Below are 27224 nucleotides of genomic sequence, written 5' to 3'. Positions count from 1 at the left end.
TTTTATTTTTCCATGGGAGCAATATAAATCATTCACTGCTTAAAGCTGGTTTCTCTTCTGGGGCCCTCTGTCACACATTTGCAGTGCCCCTCGACCATAAGCATCTGTCACAGCAACACCTATGCTCAGAGCAGGGGAAAAGGTGAAGGGCGTCATCAGAAGCAGATGCCAAAGCTCTCCTCGCGTGGGCTGCAGCAGAGTGATTATCCAATCTCAGCTGTGGTATGACCTGACTGCTGTCCTGGAATCTTCCCCAACCACAGGAGGTTCAAGGACAACGTTCTGTTCAGAAGCAGAAACCATGATTCTGCTGATCAGTCTGTCTCCCACATATCAGAAAGTGCTGATGGGAAGGCAATCACACAAGCTCTAAGGGCCAGATTGTGCCCTTTGTTATCCTTAGGTCAGATTAGTAACAGCTATTGCATTATACAGGGCAGAAAAAGGACTTATAGCTGTATTCTGTCTTTTATTCAACCGTTTTCAGTTTTCATTCAAGCATAACTGCATTACAGAAACATAATTGGTATTTCCAAACAGCAGTTCTAAGGAAGGAAAATAAATACATGGATAAATACCATATTCCCAACATATCTCTGTGAAAAGCCTGATCTACATGTTTGGATTTCTTCCCAATAACGAATGACCACTGCATCAGACAAAAAGAATCAAAAATGGGATTTCAGACATCTTTAATCTACCCTGTAAAATGGAAAAATGCAACACCAGAAAGAAAGGAACGGGAAAATTTGGAAAAATATATAGATGGATGTGAAAAAAGAATAATGTGCACTAGAATAAATGTCTAACAAAGTCTACAAGTTTGCTTACAAACCTTCCTGTAGTTTATTGACTCCTCTGTGAGTCATATTTCCAATCTTTTTTTTTAATCTCAAAGCATTCATTTAAGTATCACAATATTAACTTAGTTCAAGTAGTTTGGTCCACTAAGTAAATACTATTCCAACTCCTTTGAATTTACTGTCACCTAGAGCTGTTTACCTTATGGTGTTTACCTTATGGCAAACCATTCTGTTTACCAAAATTTACAGATTGCAATGGTAGTCCTTCCCTTAACATCAACATCCTCTGGATGTAGTACAGACGCTGAAAAAGCTGAACAATTTTCCTAATGATGCTAACACATAACCATAAAGGTTGGAAAAGATCTCTAAGATCATCTAGTCCAACCACCCACCCACCACCAATAATATGAACCAATGTGTGTTTTCTTTTCAGATCAATCATCATAAATTGACAAGTCCAATCTTTAAAATATGCTGGACTTTGGCTGAAATCATGGTAGAACTGAAGTCAGTAGCAGAACAATCTGTGACTTCCACATGTCACCATGATTTTACCAGCTCAGGTCATGCCCAGCACATGCCAAAACAGTACAAGAAGCAGTGATGAGCTTTCTGGGTGGCACAGCTTAAGGTCTCTGAATCACAAAATCAGTCATTGGAAAAGGTATGTAACAGCCAACAAGGTACACGGATTTATCTATTCCAAATGCAATTATATGAAATAACTTTTAATATGAGTATGCAAATACCAGTACACTCAGATAAAAATGCAAGGATTTCCTTTTACTGCATTGTTACCCAGCAACAGCTGCAGTCTGAAAATTACCGTCAGCCTCTTGAAACCAGCCGAAATGCACTAAATGGCACAAGTGAGGATAGGAGTTCCGCATTGTTTACATATACAGCACCACAGCAGATTGAGTGTCTGAGGGAACTCAGTTTCAGCACAGTTTTGGCAAAGAATTACAGAATCACAGAATTGTAGGGGTTGGAAGGGACCTCTAGAGACATATAGTCCAACCCCCCTGCCAATGCAGCTCACTTGACCAGGTTGCACAGGTAGGTGTCCACACAGGTCTTGAACGTCTCCACAACCTCTCTGGGCAGCCTGTTCCAGTGCTCCGTCACCCGTAATGTGAAGATACTCCACCCTTACTGTGAAGACTTGCTTGCAGTGAACACAACAGCTCTAAACAAGAAAGTCCTTTTCACTAACAGACTACTGTTTTAAATTAACAGTCTAAAAAAGTATGTTCATCTGCTATCAGAATTCAACCACAAGATCTCCTATCTCACATAACAGTTCTTTCAGTTGTCCTGAAGCAATTCCTACCTGTTTTAGAAATCCTTTCTTTCACATATTCACCACTGTCAACCACCATCTTGTGTCCCATGTATCCTCACTAGCTCAAACTGTTTGTTCTCAGTATTTGTCTGAAGAATAAAGGATAAGTCTTTAAATGCTGAATACTAAGCAGAGTTTACCAGTCTCTGAACACGTGTAACAAAGACCTAACCAGTAAGCAAAACCAGCAAGCACTCAACAAGCAGTATCACAACTTCAAACAGGTATAGGTGCAGAACTATCTATCACATTTGGATCTCTAAATTCATACTGCAAATACCGGATCCAAGAAAACTGTCATCCTTTGCTGGAATTAAGAGGATCAGACCACTGAAGTTCAGTTCTCACAATACCTCCATTTTCATCCCACAACTCTTGAGTATAAACTCGGAAAGAGGACATTTACTTGGTATCTTTGAGGCATTTTCCCCCAAAATCCTACAGTGGCTGATACCTTAGGCACTATCAATACAAATATTAAACAACCAATATGACTTTACATAGCTCTAGTGCTCATGTGGAGACTGACTCCAGAGGTCCCTTCCCAACCCCTACAATTCTATAATTCTGTGACTCAAAGTGATAATTATACCACACTTATAATTTGTATGCTTTTAGACAACAGCTACTTCCTTATTTGATTCAGGATAGGAAGGTTCCCTTCTTTTAGAAGTTAAAGGACTTAATTTTCCAATAGTTGTCTATTTTCAGAATACTTTAAACAAATACTAAAGGACAGTTACCTCTCTTCCTGAAATCCTCATTACGATCATCCTAGACAATCACAGCTATTACAATGCAACCAATTCTGCCAGATGTGTAAAAATTCATATATATTTTATTACTATAATTTTGCTTGTGGCCTTGTAGCAGTATAAAACTGCCATAAAAAAAACCTATAAACCCCTATAAAACTTCCTTATTTCTCAAGTGTTAGCTTTCCTAAGGGACTGCCCCAATCCAAAGGTTAATTTAATCAGAGCTAAGAAAACTTTGCAACTTGATAAATTAGTCAGCACTAAGTTCCACACTGCTGCAACTACATCATTACTGGTATCTGCAGTCACTAGCTAGTCTCTACCTGCTCTGCATTTATTGAAAGATAGGATCAACCTTGTTCAATAGTCAAATCATTTAGCTTCACTTCCTTCTACTGCTTCTCTATATTTCTGTTTTTCATTCCACGCTATGCCATCATAGGAAAGAGAGATTCAGAGGACCTCAAAAGGTCACCTCACCTTTCCATTTGTCCCAAAGCAAGATGAAACATACCAAACAGCTTTAACTCATTACTGGAAGTATTTTTTTATTATTTTGAGAGAAACACTTTTTTTTTTTTTCCTGCTATTCATCCATAACACTGAGTAACCACATCATTTTTTCCTCTAGGATACAGGAAGCAAACTGGCTCACTTATTCCAATAATGCACAACTGAAGCTTTTAACTATGGAGACTGACATACTCCTATACTTCCATTTCAAGAGGTTTCTTCTTATTTGTTTTTAATCAAAATAAATCATAAAGATTCCTGAATAAATTACTAATACTTCTGCCAAACGTTCAGCTTGCCACAGATCCTCACAGCCATATTTGTAATGATGAAGAAACACCGAGTCTTTGGTACACACTACACTGTATATCAAAAAGATGTCCTGAACAGCTGATCTTCAGCCATCCCCTGCAGAAGTTTACATATGTGTATTTGAAGTAAAAAAAAATTCCATCTCTCCTACAATCTTATTAGTGATATCCTATCAACAGTGGGCCTGATTCTTGTCTTGCACACAGTGATGTAAAACATGAGGAATTCAGTACTATCACATCAATACAGAATTATAAGACTATACAGTAGCTGGACTGGTTTTGGCTTTCTGATAACAGCAAACACTTTGCTCTTTTAAAATGGAGCCCCATGTCATTTCACTCCGAAACCCACAATGAGGGACAAGGCTTCAGTTCTACTTCCCACATGCCAGTGACCTAGGTCAGCACCATGCTCTTCACCAACAGCTCAACTGGACTCACAGTAGAGTAACTCTCTTGTCTCTCCAGAGTATCTAATATGCAAATGTTAATAATATTAGTAGCTAGAGTCATGAAACCGAACACCTTGTGCTAAAAGGAGACAAAAGAAAAGGAAGGTCCCTGTAGGAAAAGCATATCTGCTTTGTCAATCACAGAGCCTTAAAATACAGCTTCTAGTGACGCTATCCCCTATGACTCTTTATTATCTTGACATTACTGAGAACAATTTCATTTTGACTGAGTGAAAAACAGATGTCACTGCATGTGTGATATCGTGTGAAGAAAAAAATACCAAAACCATCAGGTGACCAAAGATTCTATAAACTGCTAAATCATGTTAAACATTTGAGTATTTTTAAATTAGAAATGTGCCTGAATATGGGATATAAAGAGTTTCATTTTTTGGGTTGCCTTTTATTATTATTTTTTTTAACAAAAGAAGCTCTGTCTCTTTCAGAGGACCTCCTAAATTTTAGAGTTCTGAATTTAAAAATTGAAAATATTGCTTTTTTTTTTTACTTAGAATTAAAATTGGTGACTGTAGTCTGTCTTTATACCTGACATCTGCCCAGGTCTGCAGTGCTTGCCAAGTTAACCAAGTTCTTCTTGCAGTAGTAATCAGCTACATGCAAAATGAGTAAAATCACTGGGCACATCAAATTTCCACTAGTGTTACAAAGAGAAGCATATGATTCTCAATGTGCTGCATCCAGTGGATTTCTTTTGTGTCCTATGAGTAGAAAATGAAACAGATTCAAATATTTTTCCATTTTTTATCAGGCAGCTCTGTGCCAACTCTAATACATGAATCTAAGTATACTTAGAGTCAACACAGATTAAAAGATAAAGGTAAACACACAGAGCACCGCGGTGGTTGTCTTTTTCATTTTTCTACAGCTACGACATATTCCTTAATACAAAATATTTATTAAACAAATAAACAATCCGAACTATTTTAGAATCATAGGAGTTGGAAGGGACCTCTGACAGCCATCTAAATCCACCTGCTTTGCAACGGGCAGAGGAATTCACCACAGCTAAAACAGGATGCCCTGGGCCTGGTCCAGCCTCACCTTGAAAGTCACCAGGGATGGGGCATTAACCACATCACTGGGCAACGTGTAACAACGCCTCACCACCCTCACTGTAAATATGTTTTCCTTATATCTAAATCTAATTTCCTTAATCTAAATCTACCCTCCCCGAGCTTGAAACCATTTCTCCTTGTCCTATCACCACAGATCCTGATAAAGTCTATCCCCTTCTTTCCTGTAGCTCCCCTATAGATACTGAAAGGCCACCTCACAGTCTTCTCCAGGCTGAAGAGCCCCAGCTCTTTCAGCCTGTTGTTATGGGAGAGGTCTTCCATTCCAAGGATCATTTTTGTGGCACTCCTTTGGATATGCTCCAACAGGTCCAAGTCTCTCCTGTACTGAGGACTCCACACCTGCATGTGATACTCCAGGTGAGGCCTCACCAGTGAGAGTAGAGGGACAGGATCACCTCCCTTGACCTGCTGGCTACACTTTTTTTGACACAGCCCATGATGTTTTTGGCTTTCTGGGCTGCAAGGGCAGATTGCTGGCTCATGTCCAGCTTCAGATCCACCAGTACCTCCAGGCCTTTTCCAGCAGGGCTGCACTCAATCCTTTCATCCCCAGCTTGTATTGGTAACAGGGGTTACCTTGACTCAGGTGCAAGATCTTGCATTTGGACTTGTTGAACCTCATGAGGTTCACCTCAGCCTATTGCTCAAGCCTGTCTAGGTCCCTCTGGATGGCATCCCATCTCTCTGGTGTGTCAACTGCAACCCACAGCTTGATGTCATCAGCAAAATTGCTGAGGGCGCACTCAAACCCAGTTCTGTTTCCAGCTTGTATTTAATGAACAGTTCCTTATTTCATTGCACTCCTCATCTTTTTTTAAACTTCCTTTTTCACTTTAATTTCTGTGATTCTACAAAAGAGAGTAAAATGGGAAGGACTTATTTGGCCAAAATCACTGTCTCTTCCCATGGATGAATTGTTTCTGACTGTACCTTTTCTAACTTGCAATGTACGTGTGATTCTATGCTTTAAAATATAATTACCTTTCCCAAATGGCATTTCAGAAAAGAGAAAGAAAAAAAAGTCTATCTTCTCAACCACCTTGTAGCTCCTACAGCTATTACAGCACAAAGTTAGTAGAGCAAAAGTAGATTAAAGGTCTATGAATAGGGATCAAGTATATTTGCACCCCTTTCAACCATGCCTGGCTAGTTTGATGGAGACATACTCTTACTGGCTTATTTATTAGTAAGTAGATGACATAAAGGATAAAAAGCACGCTGAGTAGAATAAGAATGTAATCACATCCCACCAGTCAGTTTACCAGGCAAAGGCTAGTGCAAAGACTCATCTAACGCTTTTGCACCTGTTACTCTTCTACAGATTACTTCCCAGCTGGTACCACGAAACTGAAATCTCTTCAAGCTGCAGAGTCTATCACAGTTGTAAAAAAATAAAACCATAATATTTATGTCCATCAAGGCAGACCTGTTCTTATCCTCCCTCCTAACTTTCTTTCCCCTGTTGGCCCAGGGTAACTTAAAAAATAAGCCTCTAACAAGAGTGAGCTACAGATGCTAGTGGTAGCATGTGCTGATCTGCTCTCATGCCACACTGTCTGTTTGCAAAGTTATTTCTGTATTAGAAAAGATGTAGTGATTATTATAAAGATGTAGAAAAGTGCAAAAATGGCAAAAGCATCAGGATACTAGTTCACTGCAAAGCAGTGTATAACTAGTTTACATGCAAAAGCATTCCACAAAACAAAAGAATTTGCACAATGTTACACAAGCAATGCAGTGTATCCAAATCTGTTTTCTACATCTCCACCAAACAGTGACAAGCCAGGAAATTATATGACTGTAAGTAAACGTTAAGTGATTAGAACTACATTGAAAATAATCTTTTGGCTAATATAAGCCCAAATTCAGAAACACTACCTTGAGAGATCTACCCCTGTCCGATAGCTCCTACCTACAGACATGAGGCTTTCAGCAGTGCCTGCTGAGCACTTGGAAAAATTAGCTTTAGCAGATTTCAGACAGATGTGGATCTGAGCCCCCTTGAACTAAGCAAACTTGAAGGACATGGTACCACATAAATCACTGCACCTGAAGCTTGAGAAAGGTTTTGATTTACGAGGTTAACTTATTTATGCTTGTTAATTTTAAATGAGATTGTTGGCAAATCAAATAGTATCAAAGTCATATGAGTTCAATGGGACCATGTGCTTTAATCAAAAGAATTTGGGACATCACTGTAGGTGATATTTAAGACAATTTAAGGAAATACCCCAAAAGCTATTTCTAGTAGAAAATCAAACTATTCAATTTTGTGAAGAAAAATATTGTATTTTTTTCCGTTGTTGCCCCACTACAGTATTTTTTTTTTTTGTCCCACTACAGGCCATATCACTTTCTAAAGCATAAAGTTCATAACGTTTCTCCCAATGTACTTAGCAGACAGCTGCAATTATTAATAAATAATGTTGGATGTTCTCAAGATTTGCAGCAATGTATCCAAATTTGCGTACTGTCTCGTATGATGCATGGAAGGGTTTACGTACTTAAAGTAGTTGTATGCTCTCCATTTCCATGCAGATTTTTTCTTTTAATTACACCAGTAAATCTCTGTGCAGAGTTTAAGGCAGCAAAAAAAAAAGCTTGAAGGTGTTTGAAGTAAAAGTGGCAAACACTGAGTACATTTAAAAATATAATTCTCCAGAACTGTCTTACCACAGATAAAATCTAAAAGTCATGCAGAGTTTTGTAAAGAGAAAGGGTGATTAATAAAGATACTCTATCCTTTTCACTTTGATCCTGTTTTGATCATCAGTGTTTCAAGATACTTGTAAACAGGTGCAGCAGCTTGCCTCTGGAGAGGACAGTAAAACATTTCTTGGCTTATCTCATGGGCATGATGCCTCTAGAGGAAAGACTGTTTTCGGTCTTACCACAACCAAGGTTACAGTTATTCAAAAAACTACTTACAGAAATGGCATGCCAAACTCAGAGATTCTGGGGCAAAGTGATAAAGCAATCAATAATTTAATTTATAAAGCACAGATTAATAATTATGTTTTAAAAGTAATTGCTTTGAAAGCAGTACTGGGAAAGTATGTAGGTTAACAACTGGCAGACCAAAAAACTAATACAAAATGCATTATTCCCCTAAAGAAATTTAGAGTGACTTCAGTAGGAACAGGATTAGGCCACTGGCTCTGTAAACGTATCCATGCAAATGTATTATCTCCTTGTTCTAATAAAGCTGTCTGGCAAATTCTTTTTGCTGTTACCATGGCTCTAACATTTTGATGTTTCAGCAGAAAAATAACAGCTAAGAGCATGTGTGAACACTAGCTGAGACACTTTCAGTCATTTTAGGGTTACAGTCAGCAGACAGGTCAAAGCTGCTTCTTTAAGAAACATTAAGCTATGATCTGAAATCTGTAACCCCCAAGCTGAACAGCTATAATACGCATCAACTATGTATTTCCTATGATAGGCACCAATTCTGCCTTCTTAGTTTTAAGTCCTCAATATTTTTTCTCTTCATCCCTCAGCTGTGTAAAACAAGGGACAATTGTAATCTTATGACTTCTTTTGATTCATAAGTCAAAATACTAAAAATGAGCAAGAAAAATAGAGGAGAAAAAGGCCTTATTCTTAAGTCCCTTCTGTAGCAGAAACCTTTCCAAGAAACAGTTGTATCACTCTACAGTTCCTGGGAATGCTATTTGCTTATGACTCGTGCTACTTTGAAGGCTTTCACACATATAGTTTACTCTAGAAATGACTCCAATAGGCAAAACTATACTGGAATTCTGGACAGTCAGTGAAATTTGCAGACATTTTTGGCAAGATAACTGGCAATGACTGTGAGATCCCAGTGCCCTGCCCAAGCAATTTTAAGAAATTAGACTCAACTTCCCTAAATTCTTAATTAATTTCCAATTTTCCATACTGAGCATGTAACAGCATCAGAAAGGTACACAAACCAGTTGAGTTCTTATGTCTACTTCATACACTCACATCTATTTTTTCTACTTCTCATTGACAGCTTAAATTTAATCAGCATATTTTTCAAGAAAGGAAGAAATTGAGGAAAACAGATGACAAGAGGCAAAAAATAAAAACTGCAATAAAATACAGGTATTCACTGAGCAGGTAAACACATTATGATTTTTAGCCCTTGGAACAATTGTGATGCAAATCCAGCAAGGTCAACATCAGAAGCAAAGCTTTCAGATACAGGAGACTGTTTTTCTAGTTCCTGTAATTGCATGCTAAGTTCACATGAACCTTTCAGTGCAAATGCCTTAAAATAAAAGGTATTTACACCCTGGAAAAGTAGCAGCATACTGGCTGTAGGAACCTGTAAACCCTGACTGCTACCACTGGTTAGCAATGTGGTGTTGACAAATCTGTAGTGAACTTGATTATTATAGAGATATAAGAACTGAAACTCTTACAAAGTGTAGAAAAGCGAATATATATATATGGAAAAGCGAATATATATATATGGAAAAGTGGTATTTTGTCTACTTTCTCCTAACTTCCATCCGCATAAACACAAATGACACTGTTGAGTTGGTTAAGTAATGATGGCTCACTAACTGCAGTGCAATTATGAAACCTGTGTAAAGCTCTCATTTTTAAGAATGCTTCTGCAGTGTAGTAATGCAGGAACAGTTTTTCAGACCATAATATTTTCAATACCATTACTTTATTAATTGCAATTTTCAAAAAGCCTGTCTAGAGAGTAGAAAGACTGGTGATTCGGCACACAAAAGAGCAACAATTGATGCCAAACTGAAGATAAATTTGAGATGTTTTACAAGAAAACTCTCATGTGGTACTAGCAGCACTGCTTTAGATGCGCTCGTTTTGCTCTTAAAGCATGCCTACAAATGATAAAAAAATTAATTTTAAGTCACTGTATTTTACTGAATTTGGCAACAACAATAGCTAAAAGGAGGTTGGCTTCTTTTAAAAAACAGAAAAAAAAAATCACATTACAGTCTTCACAAAATAAAATTTTATTAACCGAAACGAATATGTAAAATGATAAAGAAGCGCAGAGGCATGAGTCACTAACATATGCACACTCCTGTCATAGACCCTTATTTTCTACTGGAGTTGGCTGGACATTACACTGTGGCAATCTGTGCTGGCTTTCGAGCAGGTAGGAGGTAAAGAAAGAATGTAAATGGGATAAGACTGCACACGCATAGCTGCATATAAAGCAAAATGACAATGCACTGAAAGGACCGATGTTTAGCTCCATACTGCTCTGCAGTGCCTGTACTTGATGAATCAGGATTCTCAGACTTCAAGGTACACTTATTCAAGTGTGCCTTTTCTCCCTCCTATTGTGACACCAGGGACAAAGGGACTCATGGAAAAGATCTACCCTCTGCTTTATTTATCATCTGCTGCTTCTTAGCCAAGGTAACCAATGAAAAAAAATAAAGAGACTTATCTATCTTTCCAACATAATATAAGTGCTCATCTGTCTCCCCATATGTATTTTTTATCATGAAATATAAACTAAGTCAGACCTGTGGATAGTTCGGGAAATCCACCAATGATGGCTGCTCTATCACCTTGAAAAACTGGCATGCAGTACACAGACTCACACATACCAGCTGTAAAACCATGGTAATAAGCATGACCAAAGAGGAAATTTTCTGTTCATGAAGTCCTGAACCCCTGAGAAGGTTCTTCAGAGCAGCTGGAGTTTACCTATACACACATTACCAACATTTCACAACAAGGACTGCTCCAGCGCTAATGAAGGTAAGGCAGTATTATATGCTGTAAAAGGAAAAGCAACACAGACCCTCCCAAAAACCTCAAAGTTTCAAGAATACATGCTGAAAAATGGAGACAACATCCTAAAGGTCAATGGGATACTTGTCTGTGCAAAGACCAACCTGAAAATCCACTGAAAATGGATGGTTGCTATTGTTTAGTTCAATGAGTACTAAGTTACCCAATCCAAACAAAGAAGTTTTTTCTTGTTTTTGCTAGTAAGTAAAATTTTTTCCTCTCATAAAGTGAAGGATTGCATGAATAGAGGGAGGTTCATACTGTATGTCTGTATTTTATTCACAGAAAACACAGCTTTGGTGACAAGACAGCTTACTAACAGTTTTATCTTTCCCATCTATTTTAGTGGAATACTAGATATCTCTTCCAATGCCACTGTTTTTCACACTGCAGAATTTAGAAATTCTACATGCCTCCACACACACACATATATATACACAGACTTAGTGCACATTTATCAATACTGGGTGTGGTCCATTCATGTTATCTATATTATACTTATGATTGACAGTTCACATGGAAATGCTGAAATAAAACTGCTGTTTGAACAGTACATTCTTTGTTCCCTTTCCACATACAGACATCAGTCAGAGAAGGATGAAGGAACTGAGATGCAACGAGTTTCCTAGAGTTGTGAAAGAACTAGCAGAATAGTACATGTGAATAAACCCACCTCAGCTTTCCCTGTTTCTCCAGTTTGTCTTTGAATTCATGAATTAATCCTGTCTTCAAGTACACAAATCCCTTTTACTGGTCAATAGGACCTCAGTTTTTCCACTAGCAGCTTCCTTTTATTGGAACGTTTGATCGTCTTTCCCTACTATGACATTGTTACTCATTCCCCTCATCACAGTCTCTGCATCTTTTACTCTCCATGTCCCAGAACCACCTTAATTCCTATGAGGATGCTGTAGCCTAACCTGCACCTACCATCCTTGGGGATACAAGAAGTATGCTACTTTCTTGGAATACAGAGATGCATTAACTCCCCATAGAGTAATGCCTTCAGCTCCAATAGATCCAAACACACTGAATAACTTAAAAGGCTGAGAGAAGAGTTTTTTCACCACTGGAATATATAGTCGGGGACTGGGAGCAGCCCAAGGATCAGAACATGATGAATTTCTTGATAAATGTAGTAAGTTTGTCTTAGTAAACAAGTAACAAATATACAACCTGTGCAGTCATCTCATCATTGCTGGAACAGACATTTTTTTATCTGTCTGTGAAGTTGGCTTTCCTTAACCTGCATCAACTCTGGATATTTACTAACAAGACCCAGAACCGTCTCTGTGTGTGCACGTGCTGATAAAACATGAGCATTACTTTGTAGTGTCAACTACATCATTCAAACTATGCTGCATAACTAAGACACTGCAATAACACCTTTCTGGATTCGTAGCAACCTGCCTTAACCATGCTAAGAACACTAAAAAGATGCACAGAAAACAAGAAGCCATGCACTTAACCTTATCATTTTCTATGACATAACAGCTTTATTTCTCACTGAATATGCGTATACCCAGAAAACAATCCTAGATATTTACACACAAAATATGACAATCACAAAGTGTGCAAAGGTTTTATAAACCGTTTCTTCATTAATCCTTTCCCCTTCAAACAGAGGAAATCCTCTGAAAATACATTACTAAAACAAATCAACACTTATTTAGAAGAGGGACAGACACAAGCTACTCAAAATACCAGAAAATTAAAGACATCTGATTTAACAGTAAACTGTGAGGTCTGGGGAACCCCTTTTAAGGGTATTCCCTGATCCTTATACAGAGAGCATCCCTGCTGCAGCTCTGAAAGGAATGCCAGAGCATCTACGCAACTATGCCAACAGAGAGAAGAATCCCTCTCTCCAGTTCATCCACATATCACATCTTGGATACTCCCTCTTCCTGAATTTTGGCTCTTTTATTTTAGCAGGAATTGCTCAGGAAGTGACAAAGATGGACTGGCTTAGACGCTGTAACATGGTACTTATTCATACCACATTAGGCAGAGGAACACTAAAATTAGACATAAAATTTTATTCCCTTGATAATATCATCTAGTACTGGCTAGAGACAGAAGGAGAAAAGGGAATTTCCCTTCAAAAAAAAAAAAAAAAAAAACCAGAGCAAGCTAATTATATGAAATATAAATACATGCGGTTTTACATCTTTCAAGTATCACCAATTATATGAATGCATGTGAAATATCAGTAGAGAGACCAGAAAAATAAGCTACTCATTGACCAGGCTCCATTGAATGGCTACCACTCTCCCTTTTGCATCCTGTCTGTAAACACACTTATTAATTACAGACATATAAGACAGCAAAAAGATGTTTTCTTTTGTACTGGAGCTGCATGAGAAATATGTTTGGCCTACCACTCCATGGAAAGATAATCCAAAGCTCACTGCTGCCTTTCATTTAGGGTCAGGATCAGGCTCATGCAAAGTAGGAACAAAACAGCAGCCTTCACAAAAAATAATTTCAAAAAACACTGCTACTTCATACTGATTCTCTTCACCACTGCAAGTAGTGACGGAAAACACTTGCCAGATCCAGACTGAAACAGCTGAAGTCATGCCATGTGAACATATATTCGCAGTAATCAATTTCCTGATTAAAAAATGGCACGCTGACATAATGTACAAGAGATGTACATTTTCAATACTTCAAAAAAACAGAGACCCAAGTGCTGGTTATGCTGCAAATCTGTGCTCTTACAGATGTTTATGAGTTTGCCTGGTGCAGAGCTATAATCAATTTGCTTATGATAGAGCCTCAAGATATATAAAATTTATCCTCAAGGAAACTGGTTTCTGAAACCAATTGCCTAGATGCATTAGGCAGGTGGGAGTTTCAGCAAACCAAAGGGTCTACTGGCAGACGCAGCATTGATTTCTTAATGTTTTCAACCTACCAGACAGTTCTATGCCAGACCTGATTTGATGGATCTCTATGGGGTGCCCTCCAGCCTTGATTATTTCCACAACCAAGTTGGCTAGTTCTGTTACTTAGTGACTGTGCTCTGCATCTTCAGAGCAAACATATTGAACTAGTATGCACACAGCAAATCTGATCTGAGAACAGATTTTAAATCCAATCTAATAATAATGTTTACTTTTTCCCTGATCCCTTTTAAGGGATCAAAAATCCTACTGTGTCTGCCCCCACGTCCTACTCCCCCTCCCAACACAAGATGTTCCTCCGTTTTCATTACATTTTGCTGCTTTCTCCTCTGTGGTTAAAATAGGTATGGTTAAAACTGAGGAAAAAAAAATACTGTGAAGGACTGTAAGGAGATAATCTTTGTCAATAGTCCACAAAAGCTTTGATTTGCTCTCCTTGTGACTTTTTAATCTAAGATATTTGGAGATGATGCTATTTTGTCTCCACTCATTTTCATTCCAGAGAAGCCTGGCTAGACTTCTGTTTTAAGCATTATTCATAATCTTACCAGAATTTCTCATGATTCCTTAAATGAGAAAGAAAAGGTCAGTAAGTAATCTACAGTCAAAGTTTTCTTGCACTGTGCTATCAAAAACTTCACATGTTTATTGGAAGTTGATCAACACGATGTAAACATTTATCAAGTTCAGGCAGAATGATATTAAAATCCCTATTTCCATAACGATACTCTTTAGTACTGCATACGTTTTATAACAAAGTAGTTTACCATCACTGAATCTCTCAACAAAACAACCACTGTGCTCAGACTTGATGGAGAAATAGGTTATGTCAGAGAGAACTTGGTTTTACAAATGTGTTTATACTATGCACTTTAAAAAGAAATGCCTGTGCTGATCTCCCATGGACATGCTGAGAGATGTGAATTACATTTGCATTCTTCTGGAGTCTGCATAAAGCGTGACTGCTGCAGAACAGTTTTCAAAACAGTGCCTCTTTTGCAAAGTTTCTGTGCCTAGTTAATAAATCCCCATGTACCCATTTGCATGTATGTATCATCAAAATACTCTTTGCATATATCTTGCTCACCTCCTCAACACAAAAATTAAACAGTAATAAAGGAGAACCTCAGAAATGGCCCTTAACAAAAGTGAGGAAATAATATACCTCTGAATGCACTGAAGTAGCTCCTCTTCTTTCTTAATTGTCTTTGTCTCCAAACACAGTTACTCAATTCTATAATATGTGAGATACAAGACTTCAGAGTAAAACAGCAAAGTCTTACTGTGAACTAAGAACTACTATGACAAAAATCACCCTTTTTCAAAGTGTGGATATTTGAACCTAAAACAACTACTAAACACTGGAAGTGATTTATTTAACTATTGCCCTTGTTGGCTGAAATAACAGGGAGAAAAGAAAGAAGAAAACAACACTGCCTCTCCAGAAAGTTCAAGCTGCAAAATACATACAAAATTGAATCCCATTCTGATTCGTTTAAAATGTGCTGAATTCTGCATTTACTCTCTGCCATCATTTGCTATTCTCTTTGTTTCACTTGATAAATCCACATAATTTAAAAAAAAATGCAGTCATTCCTTCCCCCTCCCAATGAAAAAATCCTGCTTCATCGTGCATAGCCTCACATCACTCGGTATTTCTAAGGCTAAGAGCGTTACATTGCCACCTCGATTGTTTTTAAATGTGCCATATTGCAAACAACTAGACACATCTACATTCACCAGACTACAGCACAGCAACCAAGTTTAACCTTATCTTTCCAAACTTAAAGAACCTTGGGCAATCAGAAGTACCTGCTTGCTGCCTGCGAAGGGTTAACAGCATATTCCAAGGTTTTTATCTTTTTGTTTGCAGAAAGACATGACAAAGAATTTTGCTGGGTAATTTTTGAAACTAAACTATTGTGCAAATCTGAAGTGTCAATTAAAGGAAAAAACGGCGTGAGAGAGGTAAATAGAGTGGTAGAAACTACATATTGTTTGGAACTACATGCCGTTGCTCTCCAAACCAACGTAATTAAAGGTACAAAAAAACCCACACTCCTCAAATGAAAGGTGATCAGTCATCAAACTGTTCTAAAATTATAAAAAAAAAGACACAGAGACCATTAAAGGATAATAATTTCTACTTAACCCCAACCTTAACTGCAGTTTCAAAATTAGGTCAGTTAAAACGAAAAAAATCACCATTTTTAAGGAGATTAAGAATCATTAAAACGTTCCTAAATGACTACACAGAAAAAGCAAACGTTACCAGATGTGATAGCATCCCTTATTTCAGGCACAGCATCCGAATTATATAAGAAATGCCCATCAATGGATGCTGTGTTCAAGAAGTGGGATTCCAGTCTGACTCAGTGTTCTCATCTGGCAAAAAAACATGGAATTCAAAAATAGCTTGTTTATTTTCTTCTTTTGTCTTCTCCTTTCACTAAAGCAAAGACACATACTCGGTGGAGATATGTGGAGCTGAGACTCACTCTTAATTTGTCAATCGATAACTTCAGGTTTTAGAATCACTCTGAGTTTGTGTTAAATAAGGGTTTTTGTTTTTTTTTCCTTTCCAGTCAAGAAAACACATACCACGCCAATCACAAGTAATCACACCGAGGCTTCCACTGAAGCAGCAGTTGTTAATTTTACAGCTCTACCCACATTGTTCTGGAAAGCAGGCAGCAGAATTCTGACATTTCCAGCAGTCGTTCCTAAAACAACAGCCTCAGAGAGGGCTCCATCCTGTTCGCGTGGAAGCAATGTCAAACTCCCCGCAGACTTCAGTGGGAGTGGGAGAGGGCCCCGAGCCGCTCCGCATCCCCCGGCTCTGAGCACGGGAGAAGTCCGAAGCCCGGCTATTCTTTGTTAACTGCCCCGAGAGTTCAACTTTCCATCACTTTGCCAACAACAGCAAAGCGCCCGCACACAACGACAGCGACAAAAGGCCATATTTACCTCGAGGGAACCGCAAAGGGAACGCCGCAGAATCGCAAACCAAAGTAGTCCAAAGGCACACGGTCCAGCTGCACACCTCCAAGTAGGGCCACGCTCCATCAAGCAGCCTCGGTGCCAGCCACCCTGCCTTCCATCTTACCACGTTCACCCAGGAAACTGACAGACCCGCTCCACGACAACAAAACTCTCCTAATGCTTTTGAACGCCCACCATTTGTTCTCCATTCATCCAATCAACTTCGCACCGCGCATCTTCTCCCGCAACAGAGGCTCAGAGGCAGGATCCCTTCTCATCTGTATGCTAATTGTTTCGCCACATGGACAAAAGTAATAACGCTTTTCAGACGGCAAACCAACGCGCTCACTGAAGTCGGGAGGCAGAAATTAAATAAGTTGCCACCACCGAACGCTGAAAAGACGGCCGCGCGTGCAGCCCCGTGCCTGACGGATCAGCCGGAGCCTCCACGTAACGAGCAGCGCAGGGGCATCGCGCTGGAAGCGGTGCCCTCAGAGCCCCGCCGCTGCGGCAGCCCTGCCCCGGCCCGCACTTACCCTGCCTCCTCCTGCCACCGGCGCGGCGACGCGCGGCCCCGCTCCCGCTCCCGACGCGCGGCTCGACTCGCGGCCGCGCGCGCCCAACCCCCGGCGGCGCGGCGGGGGCGCGCAGGGGCCGGGGCCGCACTCGGCGTCCTCGCGGACTCCCCGGGGTCGCTCCCCCGACGGCGCGGAGCGCTGCGGGCAACGGACGCGGCCACCGGGGAGGGGGGAAGCGCTAAAAATACCTCCCCGCCGCTGCTACCGCCGTAAAATGGTGTCTCCGCCGCGGCGCGGCCCTCCCACCCCCCCGAACCGCTCGACCTCCGGCTGTATCTTTGAAGGGAAATAATGAGCGGGAGTAGGCATCGCCTATGCCTCCGGGGTGCCTTCTGCAGACCCCGCAGAGGTAAAACCCGGGGGAGCTGCCAGAGCCTCGCTTGTTTTACCTGCTCGCCCCGTGAGCTGCCTTTTGAAACAAAAGAAACCGACTACACATCAGCAGCCTTCCCCCATTAGCGCCTGGCGCACCTGAACTTGACGTGCTCGCCAGCCCCAACGTAAACAAGGGGCTCGCACACAAAACCCGTTTGCGTGAGGCTCTCCCCGGCAATCGGACGCGGGCTCGCGGCTCTCGCCGTCCCCCCTCCGCCGCGGAGCGCGTCCCTGCCCGCGGGCTCCGTGTCACGCACACAATAGCGGGGAGCGGCCCCCGCCGCCTGCCGCAGCGCCCGCCCCCGGGCAGCTCCCCGCGGGGCTCGCCCCCGGGCAGCCGCTGCCCTCCGCCGGGAGCGGGGAGCCGGCGGACGCCGCTTCCTGCGAACCCGTCCCCGAAATGTCATTTCGGTGGCAGAGGGAGGGGCTGTGATCTTTCCGCGGGGACAGCGGTGGCCCCGTGTGTGTGGGCACGGCGGCGGGGGGAGGGGGACGCGAAGCCCAGAGGACTTGGCCGTGTCGTGCCCGCTGTCCGCCCGCGGCATCGCCGTGCCGGCTCTCCCGGGCGATGCCTGCAGCATCCCACCCTCAGTCCCCATCCCCGCGGGCGGGCAAGCTGCGCAGGACCGCAGGCAGCGCACACGCAGCGCACTGCCCTCCCCACGCGCCCACGCCCGCTGCCCTCCTTATTGCCATTGTGCTGCTGCGGGCTCCCCGTTCACCGCCCCGCTCCCCCCGCCCCGCCGCCGCAAGGGCACTGCGGGTACAGCCCGGCGGCCGCGGCAGGGGCGGACTGACCCGCGGTCACACGGAACCCTCCTCCATCCGTGGAGGCGATCCCTCCCGAGCCGCCCGCCGAGCGGAGCCCAGACATGTCGGTCACTACAGAGGTTACATCCCGCCCTGCAGGAATCGCACCGCGGCGAGAAGGGGCCAGCAGCCCTTCGCAGCCGCGCTCTGACGGCGATGGCAGGAGAGGGGCTTTTTCGGGACAGTTTGTCGTAGGAATTCAGAGGAGAGCCAGCCCGCAGGGGCAGGGACTAACAATAGCTGAGCCCTCACGACTTACACGTTTGTGCTGGAAAACGAAGTGTTTCCCTCAGATAGCAAAAAAAAAAAAAAAAAAAAAAAGAGGACTTACGTGTCTCTTCCCCCGCCCCCCATCTCCACCTCGCTCTTTTTTTTTTTTTTTTTTTTTTTTTTTTCCTTTCCTTTAATTTTTCTCTGTCATCTCTGATTACATCTCCCCGCACTCGCGGGGCTCCCCCGGGGCCGGGGCGCGGAGCCCCGGGAGCGGTCGGGCCGCAGGTGCGGGGGTGCGGGCGGGGAGAGGGCGGTGCGGAGCGGAGCGGAGCGGAGGGGGGGCCGGCAGGAGAGCGGCCTCCTGCTCTCAGCGCGGAGCCGAGCTTCCATGTTTGCTTCATCCTGACTGCATGCAATCTGGAGCTGCATATTTTTTTTTCCCCACTTGCATCAGTGCCGCCCTAGAAGAAGGCGCGCACCTGGTGATTCAAGGTCCTTTTTGTAGGTGTACGGGGGTATCCGGACCCCTGTAGATGAATCTGATCACTTTCCAGGGTAAGATTTAGTGAAGAATCCTTGAACAAATGCATTCTGGTTGCAAAAATCAAGGTTTGCCTTTTCCCACCCAAATTAACCTCTTTACATTAGATGCTACCTAGCCCCATAGGGTTGTGAAGATGACTATGAGGCCCTCATGACTATCATATATCATATATGACTATCATAGCAGGTGTTTTCCAACTTTTAAAATGGCTCGAAAGTGATTTAGCTGGAAAAAATAAGAAATCTCATATTTTCCAACCTTTAGCACAACACAAAGAAATACCCGAATTCTTTTCTCACAGGAGACAAGAACAACACTTGCCTTAACTAGATATGAAGATATATAAATCCTGTATTAGGGATAAAGGGGCTAAGCACGAATTAGAAACGTTTACAAAAAAAAAATCAGCAAAAAATATTTTTGGGAGACTGGTGATTCATTGGCCTAATTATCCTCCATAAGACGTGAAGGTATGGGTTTAATGTTGTGGGATGGCTTCTCCCTCCCCCAGCCTGTGTCTCGTCAACGCGCATTATCCATGGGGAAAAGGAGATGCAGGTCATGTTTAAGCAGTGTTAATGAGAGCACAATATTTCTCCTGAAGGTTAAGTTGGACAGGTTAGCTAATTTCATGTAAAGAATGCTTGAAAACCTTCAGTTTCTTTTACTTTCTCACTGGTAGCAGTTTCTAACGAGACTTGGAACATTAGACAAACAGAGAAAGCATAATTCAAGCATCAGACGAACCCACTACTGTCAATAAGGGAGTGCAATTTCAGCTTGACAGGAGTATCACAAGAATATACCCACTAACGAGCAGCCTTAATTGGCCTGCATATTGTGGCTGTCACTGTTAAAACCTGTTCCTATACAGTCCTGTTTTATACATTCTTGAAACATATAGTTCTCAAAAGCAGTTAAAGAGACAATGCTTTACTCACCGGGCTTTTGGTTTTTGTGTGGGAAAGAGAAGGGAAGAAAAGGAAATGAAGAGGAAATAGGAAATCTTATTATGAATATGGCATCAGTGACTGAAAAACTACATAAAAGTCAAATTCATAGCAAAGCAACAATCAGCCTTTTTCAGTTTCAGTGTACTTTGTCAGATTTGAATGCAAACGTTATTTATCCATAAAATACAACAGCTATGGAGAATTCACTGATATTTACTATATTAAATCTTTTAAAACATAATTTGTTCTTTAATAGATCCCACCCTTTCCTCATTAAGACACTTTGTCATAAAAAGTATCTTTAATTGAAGAATTTGCAAGAGTTCACTGTCTGTGCTGGAAAATCCTTCACACAATAGAGTTCAGTGTGTGGCTTGTTTCCAGTACATGGTCGTGTTCATAAAGAATACAAATGAAAAAGAAGATGTATATATATATATATATATAAGTTACTGCGCATGTGCAGTTGGCAGTTATTAAATGATAACAATGTAACTTCTAGATGATAAAAGTCAAAATATCAAATGGGGCAGTGCAGATCCTGCCCTAATGTTGTGTAAAGTGCCTCACTTTAAAGTTCTTCCTACTGTGATTTGAAACTGCCTAACCTAAAAACTTGAATATTAAATACTGCTGCAACTGAAGACTGCAGAAGTCATTCATATGCATAATGAAACATTAAAAAGATCCTCCAGATCAAGTTTCAATCTTTCAATTCAATCAACATGCTTACTATTTTTGAACTCTGGAGAAAAAAAAAAAAGATTTTCAGTGCAAAAGGCACGGTACTGCTGCAGAGGGCAAACAGTGTTGAGGTGGCAAGCTAGATGCACTGTTTATTTGTACAAAATAATAAGAAGAAAAGAAGATAAACGAAATATGATGAACCCCAACAAAGCTCTCTTCCTCCCCCCCACCCCCCACCCCCCCCCGTGAGGAAGTCGGGCTAAGTATGGCAACAGCTGTAACGTCCCTCCTGTCTTAGGAGTTAAATTGCATGGCTGCAAGGAAGTTCTAAGCTACGCTGCCCTGTAGATCTCCGAGAAAACAAAATGCGCGCAAAGACAGCTTTTAAAAGAAAGGAAGAAGTAGTGAAATGCAGAGATTTGACGCTTTACCACAGCCACCTTCGCATCGCCTAATTAGAAGGCATAAAAGCCTCTCCTGCCTTTACCTCAGCGAGCGGAATCATTAGGGTGATGAAAGCCAGCCGTCTCCACGTTGCCAGCGAGCCGGTGGGAAGCCGGGCGGCGCTGGAGGTAATTGCTATCAGCGGCGGACAGCTCCCGGTGCTGAAAGGCGAGGCGCGGGCACGGCGCGCACAATGGCTCGCCCCACCGCCTTTGAAAAATCACAGCCAAACTGAATGAGGTGGCAAGTGCTCGGGCTGAATAGCACTGTCTGCAGAACAATGGCAGCCAACTACAAATCCCACTATAATCACATTAATGAGATTAATCAGTGAATTAGCAGCAGTCAAATGTCAGGGTGGCAAGAAGGAATCCAACCAAGCTTGGTAATTAACTTTTGGGGGGCAAGGGAAGAGAACCGACTGTGTTATCTCTTAGGTTGTTTCTGAAGTTTACCCATTTTTTATTCACAAGCCTCTGGAAGATGCTGACAATTCAGACGAAGGGGGGTGGAGGGGATAAGACAGAGACCTCAACCTTTGCATGCAGCCTGCTAATACACAGTATCCTATTACTTTGAGCTAAAGTCCATTGAGGAAAATAGCACCATTGCAAACAGTCTAACTCAACTGCCAGAGTATTGCACTGTTACTGAACTTTGGGTGTAAAATTACTTTTGTGATCTAACTTCCACCGCAAACTTCAGTCGGCATGGTAAACATGGCCGATGCCAAAAGCAGTATGAAATCTTATTTCTTTCTAAAAATCTACAAGAAAGATCCTGTTTCTGAAATCAGAGGGATTAGAGAAAAAATAAATAATGCCTTTTCAACAACTATCAGCACGACAAGTTAATGCCAGATCTATTGCATAACATTTTCTAAAATAAAAATAATTTAAAAAAGGCTTTTTAATCAAGTAATTTAGAGTAAGTTACTTAATGCAGGCAAGCCAGACACCTGATCTCTATCTGACCTCAATAAAAGTGAAACTTCTCTCCACCTTTAATTTAGTACCCACAACCATTTCTTCGTGGTAGGTATAAGATTCAAAAAGAGATTCCCTATAGACTGTAAATAAAACATACTTGTATTTATTTGCAAGAGAAAAGGTACTGTGGATCTCCTTTTCTATCTTTAAAAGAAGCATTGTCAACCATGCAAAAACATTTACCATGTACATTCTCCATAGTAATGCACACATTACTTCTGTAGAAAAGAAATAAACATTGCTTTTAAAAAATCTCCTCTGTGGCTAGATGAGGCACTGTATGTTGTTCAGTACACAGAAAGAAATGGCATGCTTCTCTTCCATTAAGTTTAATCATTGTTAGTGACAAATAAAAGAAGCAAACCTGTGTAAGATCTCTTCTATAAGAGGATTGAATTCCTTTTTTTTTTTTTACTAATACAATTCATTTTCTTTTTTTACTAATACAATTCATTTTCTTTTATACTTAGTTTCTAACACTAAATTAATAAAATCATGAAATTCATGCAAAATTTCTGTGGACTACAGTCGTACTTATCTGAACTACTTTAAAATTGAAGTATAGACTTAGAGGGTTAACTGAACTGACCATGCCTTATTTACAGAGCTCTTTCTCTTTAAAAAGAAAAGGAATAACTATTACATATAGAAAATATTTAAGATAGTGTTCTTTATAATTGCTACTTTCCCATGAGTCTTCCTTTTAAAGTACAAATCCACTATTTTCAAATGTAGCTTTACTGTAAAAACACATTATCTTATAATCTTTCCTTTAATTGTCTTTGGCTGTCAGGAGACTTGAGCTTTCTAATCTGAAGTTTTTGTCTCTGTCTCTCCATATCAAACAAGTACCGTCCAACATGCAGCAAGTTTATATAAACAACAACATGCTTAAAGCATGCAACATTATGCGTTCATGTAGTAAACACACACTTTAGGATTTTTTTGTAAGCTATTCTACAGCCCAGTATAATTTTGGCTGCACAGCGGTATTGTCAGAAGAACTTGAAAAGAGCAAACAATGGATGTTTAAGTACAAGCTACAGAACAACTGCAAAAATCACAATAATCTTTCCAGTTAGCTACAAGAATCAACCCCCACCCTACACAAAACACATCCCCCACCTGCACCCTTAACAATTTACAAGTTAAACATAAGAAAGACATTTCAGCACGGTTAAGAAACACCCTGTCTTACTAAACTTTGAAAGGATGAGGAGTAAGAAGCATACCACAGAGACCCAGAAAATGCTGCTTTTTTTCTTCATTGAACACTGAAAAGATACCCCATGTTCCAGGGAATTAAAAAAATAGATATATATTAAAATACACCCACCAACATTGAGTAAAAAAAATCAGGGGGCTTCAAGAAGACTGCAGGGAAAAAGCTCTCACTCTCTTTAGTGTGCAGAAGCTTAGGGGGAAAAAAATGTCGCCCTGGCAGGAATGACAAATGCAGTAGGATAGGCTAGCAGGCCTGAGGGATCTGTTTTACTTCCACATACATCCTCTAATGCACGCACTCCCACTCATCCTCTCGAGATGCCTTTTTTTTTTTTCCTCCACTTTTTTTTTTTTTTTTCACCAGCTCCAAATCCCCGGCATATGACCTTCTGTTAAATAGATAAAAAAAAAATTTGCTTATCAGTCATGCAAATGAGGCTGAATTCATTTTCCACAACAGATGGCCTCATAGATAATGATGATGGAAGAGAGAAAATTGAATGTCTCTCACAAGGTGGTCATGGCAACCGAGAGCAGAATAATATCAATAATAAGCTCACTGCATAATAAGGTTGTCAATCCCACAAATCAAAGTCTCCAGCTAAATCAGGTATCCCACCCCCAGCTAGTTATCAGGTAAATAGAGAAATAGAGAGCATCCTTTTTCTTTTTAGACGAGGAGCTGTGAAAAGAAATGGTGGCTCCAGCGAATCCAGGGTACAAGGGGAAGGCAGGAGCAGAAGAGATTTTTCTCTGCTAATTGTGTTTTATTTAATTATTTGGGGAGGGTGGGGCAGAGGGGGACTGGGTTTGGGGGTTTTTCCTATTTTGTTTTTAATTATTCCCACAGAGTTTTTATTTGGCTAGGGGTATGGGGTGTGTTTTAGTTTGTTTTTTAATAGCGAGGCTGGTATTTTGAACTCGTTCTGCTGCTGAAGCCTTGTCTCCCCTCCCTGTGTCTGATGTGAAGTGCTGCATTGATGCAATAGCAGCTCGCCTCAGGCTTCCACCTTGGCTCCCAGGGGGCCATCCCGCAAAATGAATCAGCAGCCATCCTGAGCAGACTGATTAAAATGAAAATGGCAAGGCACATGTCTGGGCGGAACTAGAGCTGAGCTGCACTGCCTGTCTGGCAAGCATGCTCAATATAGCTTTTGCTAATAATGGCTTACCGCCTTTCATTTTTTAAAGGTATTACCGTCACCCCTTCCCCCACTCCCCAAACAGTCAACGGTGCTGGGGGATTTTCCCCCCTTAATTGTACACTGCTCACAGTGATATTTTGCCAGAATGACATACAGCGATTGTGAAAAGACACTTTCTTTGCAAGGATTTTCTTTGCAGATGTGCTGAAATACAAAGACAACATATTAACATGCAGCCATAAATTATTCCCAGATATTAGCTGGGAAAGAAACCTCAGAGGAAGAGGAAAACTCAGTCACTACCAGAAACATCATTTTTTCCCCTGTTTTTACACTTCAGCTTGCAATGGCACCTTGTGCATTATGCATCACAAGAAAATGACTGCCAGTAAATGCAGAGCAACTTCCTGGAGCTTTATGTGTACTGCGTTTGACAGACTCTGAGCTGAATTTCTAAAGACCACCACCCTACCCACCCCCCCAAGCAGATAACTGGGTGCACAGAGAAAGAGAAACTTAAAGCGGGCATCTCCTGTAGTCCTTGGATGAAACACTAACATTTTGCAGACAGCTTCGGTGTGCAAAGCAGAGAAGTGAGAAAACGTCGTTCCAAGCATGCACAGGATCTGAAACCTTGGAAGACTGCTGTTTCGTGAGGATTGCTCTGCCTGTTTTTGTTAAGGTTGGTTGTTGTTTTTCTTTCTTTCTTTCTTTTTCTTTTCCTTTTAAGCAAACAGCACATCTCTGGAAATTGGTATGTGCTGTACGTATGGGCACGCACCCGATGTGCCTTCCATTAATTCCTGTTTTCAAGTTGTCCTGGGATTTTTTCCCTGTCTTTTTCTACTCCAACCCCCCCTCTCTTCCTCCTCCCCTCCTCCCCCCTCCCCCCCCCCCCCCCACTCACACTCTAGCCCTGTTACTGCAGTGTGAACTAGAAATCAATAGGGCTGCTCTAATGGAGGTTCCAGCTGCAGTTGGCTGTGAAGACACACGCACACACACACACCCAGAGACACTGACGTCTGTGCAGCTTTCTCAGCCGATTGGGCACCACATCGGATGTTCTGTGGAGCAAAGAATAGGAATCATTTACAGTCTGATAAAAAAAAAAATGGTACCTTGTATTTCCCTGTCTCCAGGAGAGCCTGGCTGAGCTCGCCATCCAGTCTGGCTTCAGCGCATGAGTGAGAACACCTCTCCAGGGTATGTGCAGTCACCGCAGGGTAAAAGATGACACCCCGAGATTACCATGTAAACTGCTGTAGCACCGAACCCTGCAATTCATATGGGATGTTTTCATAAGGTTAGAAATTCATATCAGAAAAGATAAGAATGTGAACATAGGAAAACAGACATGAAAAATCAAAGCGGTTTAATTGATAGATTAATGGAGCTCTTGTGCCCTTTGATGCGTTTGCAAGTATTTCTGAGCTCTGAAGAGTTTTTTAATGAAAGCTTTATTTTTAAAGGCTTTGTCAGAAATTATGCACTAAAAATTTAGTATTGCATTGTTAAGTTGCTGCTTACTTCCCCTTCCTTCAACAGAGGAATATTCCATTTGGTAACGATTAACTTCAAGCTTAATTTCCTAGAGTCTTTAAGTAATATTTTTGTATTCATGCATAAAACTGCCCATTGTTAGTAAAACATGTTTGCTTGAGTTGCTCCCCTTTTAAACAATAAAAAGCAGGCTGTATCATTTACCTGGCATTGTAGCTGTTTATCTCTGAAACAAGGAACAACCATGTTGGTGAATGTATAAAAATAATCTAATTCTCTGCTCCCAAGATAAGGTATTCCTGGGATCTGCAGCGCTGCAGAACACCTCCCCCACCACCCTGTCAATGTATTTCAACTTCAGTATATTGACAGCAACTGCCCCAGCCTGAGTCTGGCTCCAGTGAAGCATTTATATTCCTTCCACTCAGCCCTGTGTGTCTTTGCAGGACTCAGGATGCCAACCCAGGACCGGCTCTGGAGAAATAAAGGCTGGGAAAATGAATGAATCATAAAGCCATATTGCACAGCAGAGTCACATCCCAGCCTGTGTTCTACAGTTCATTCTTACGCAAGCTTTAAAAGAATGTGGTTTAAACCCTACAAATTATGGCACGTGTCAGGCTGCTAAGCAATGGATTGCAGGACACTGTAAAAACAAAAAAGGACAGGAAGCATAGAGGTCCACATCTCCTCAACATCTGCAATTACTCTATCACAGTAACCCCTCCCCAAATATTTATCTAATCTCCGCTTTAATTATTTATACTGGTTGCTTTTTTCTGCTTCCTTGGCAGTTTGGAGCACAAATTAACCA

At 41.2% G+C, this 27224-nt stretch overlaps 1 protein-coding gene across 5 annotated transcripts in view; it reads right to left on the bottom strand.

Annotated features, from left to right (window-relative positions):
- The window catches only part of MYT1L (myelin transcription factor 1 like), a 287002-nt gene extending 260916 nt beyond the window's left edge, over positions 1 to 26086 (bottom strand). Inside the window, exon 1 of one of the 5 annotated variants that reach the window (XM_065730757.1) lies at positions 26029 to 26086. The gene's annotated coding sequence lies outside the window, so the exon portion shown is untranslated. Of the gene's footprint in view, positions 1 to 16930; positions 16968 to 17481; positions 17568 to 17994; positions 18052 to 23770; positions 23857 to 26028 lie in introns of those variants that run through there. The other 4 variants (XM_065730758.1, XM_065730755.1, XM_065730754.1 and 1 more) reach the window with 4 other exon arrangements.
- Between the last annotated feature and the right edge of the window lie 1138 nt (positions 26087 to 27224).

Source organism: Cyrtonyx montezumae, unplaced genomic scaffold (genome assembly GCF_038088225.1).
Source record: "Cyrtonyx montezumae isolate F1298 unplaced genomic scaffold, pur_monq_1.0 scaffold_13, whole genome shotgun sequence".
NCBI classification, from domain to species: domain Eukaryota; kingdom Metazoa; phylum Chordata; class Aves; order Galliformes; family Odontophoridae; genus Cyrtonyx; species Cyrtonyx montezumae.
This window is presented reverse-complemented; position numbering and strand designations above follow the sequence as displayed.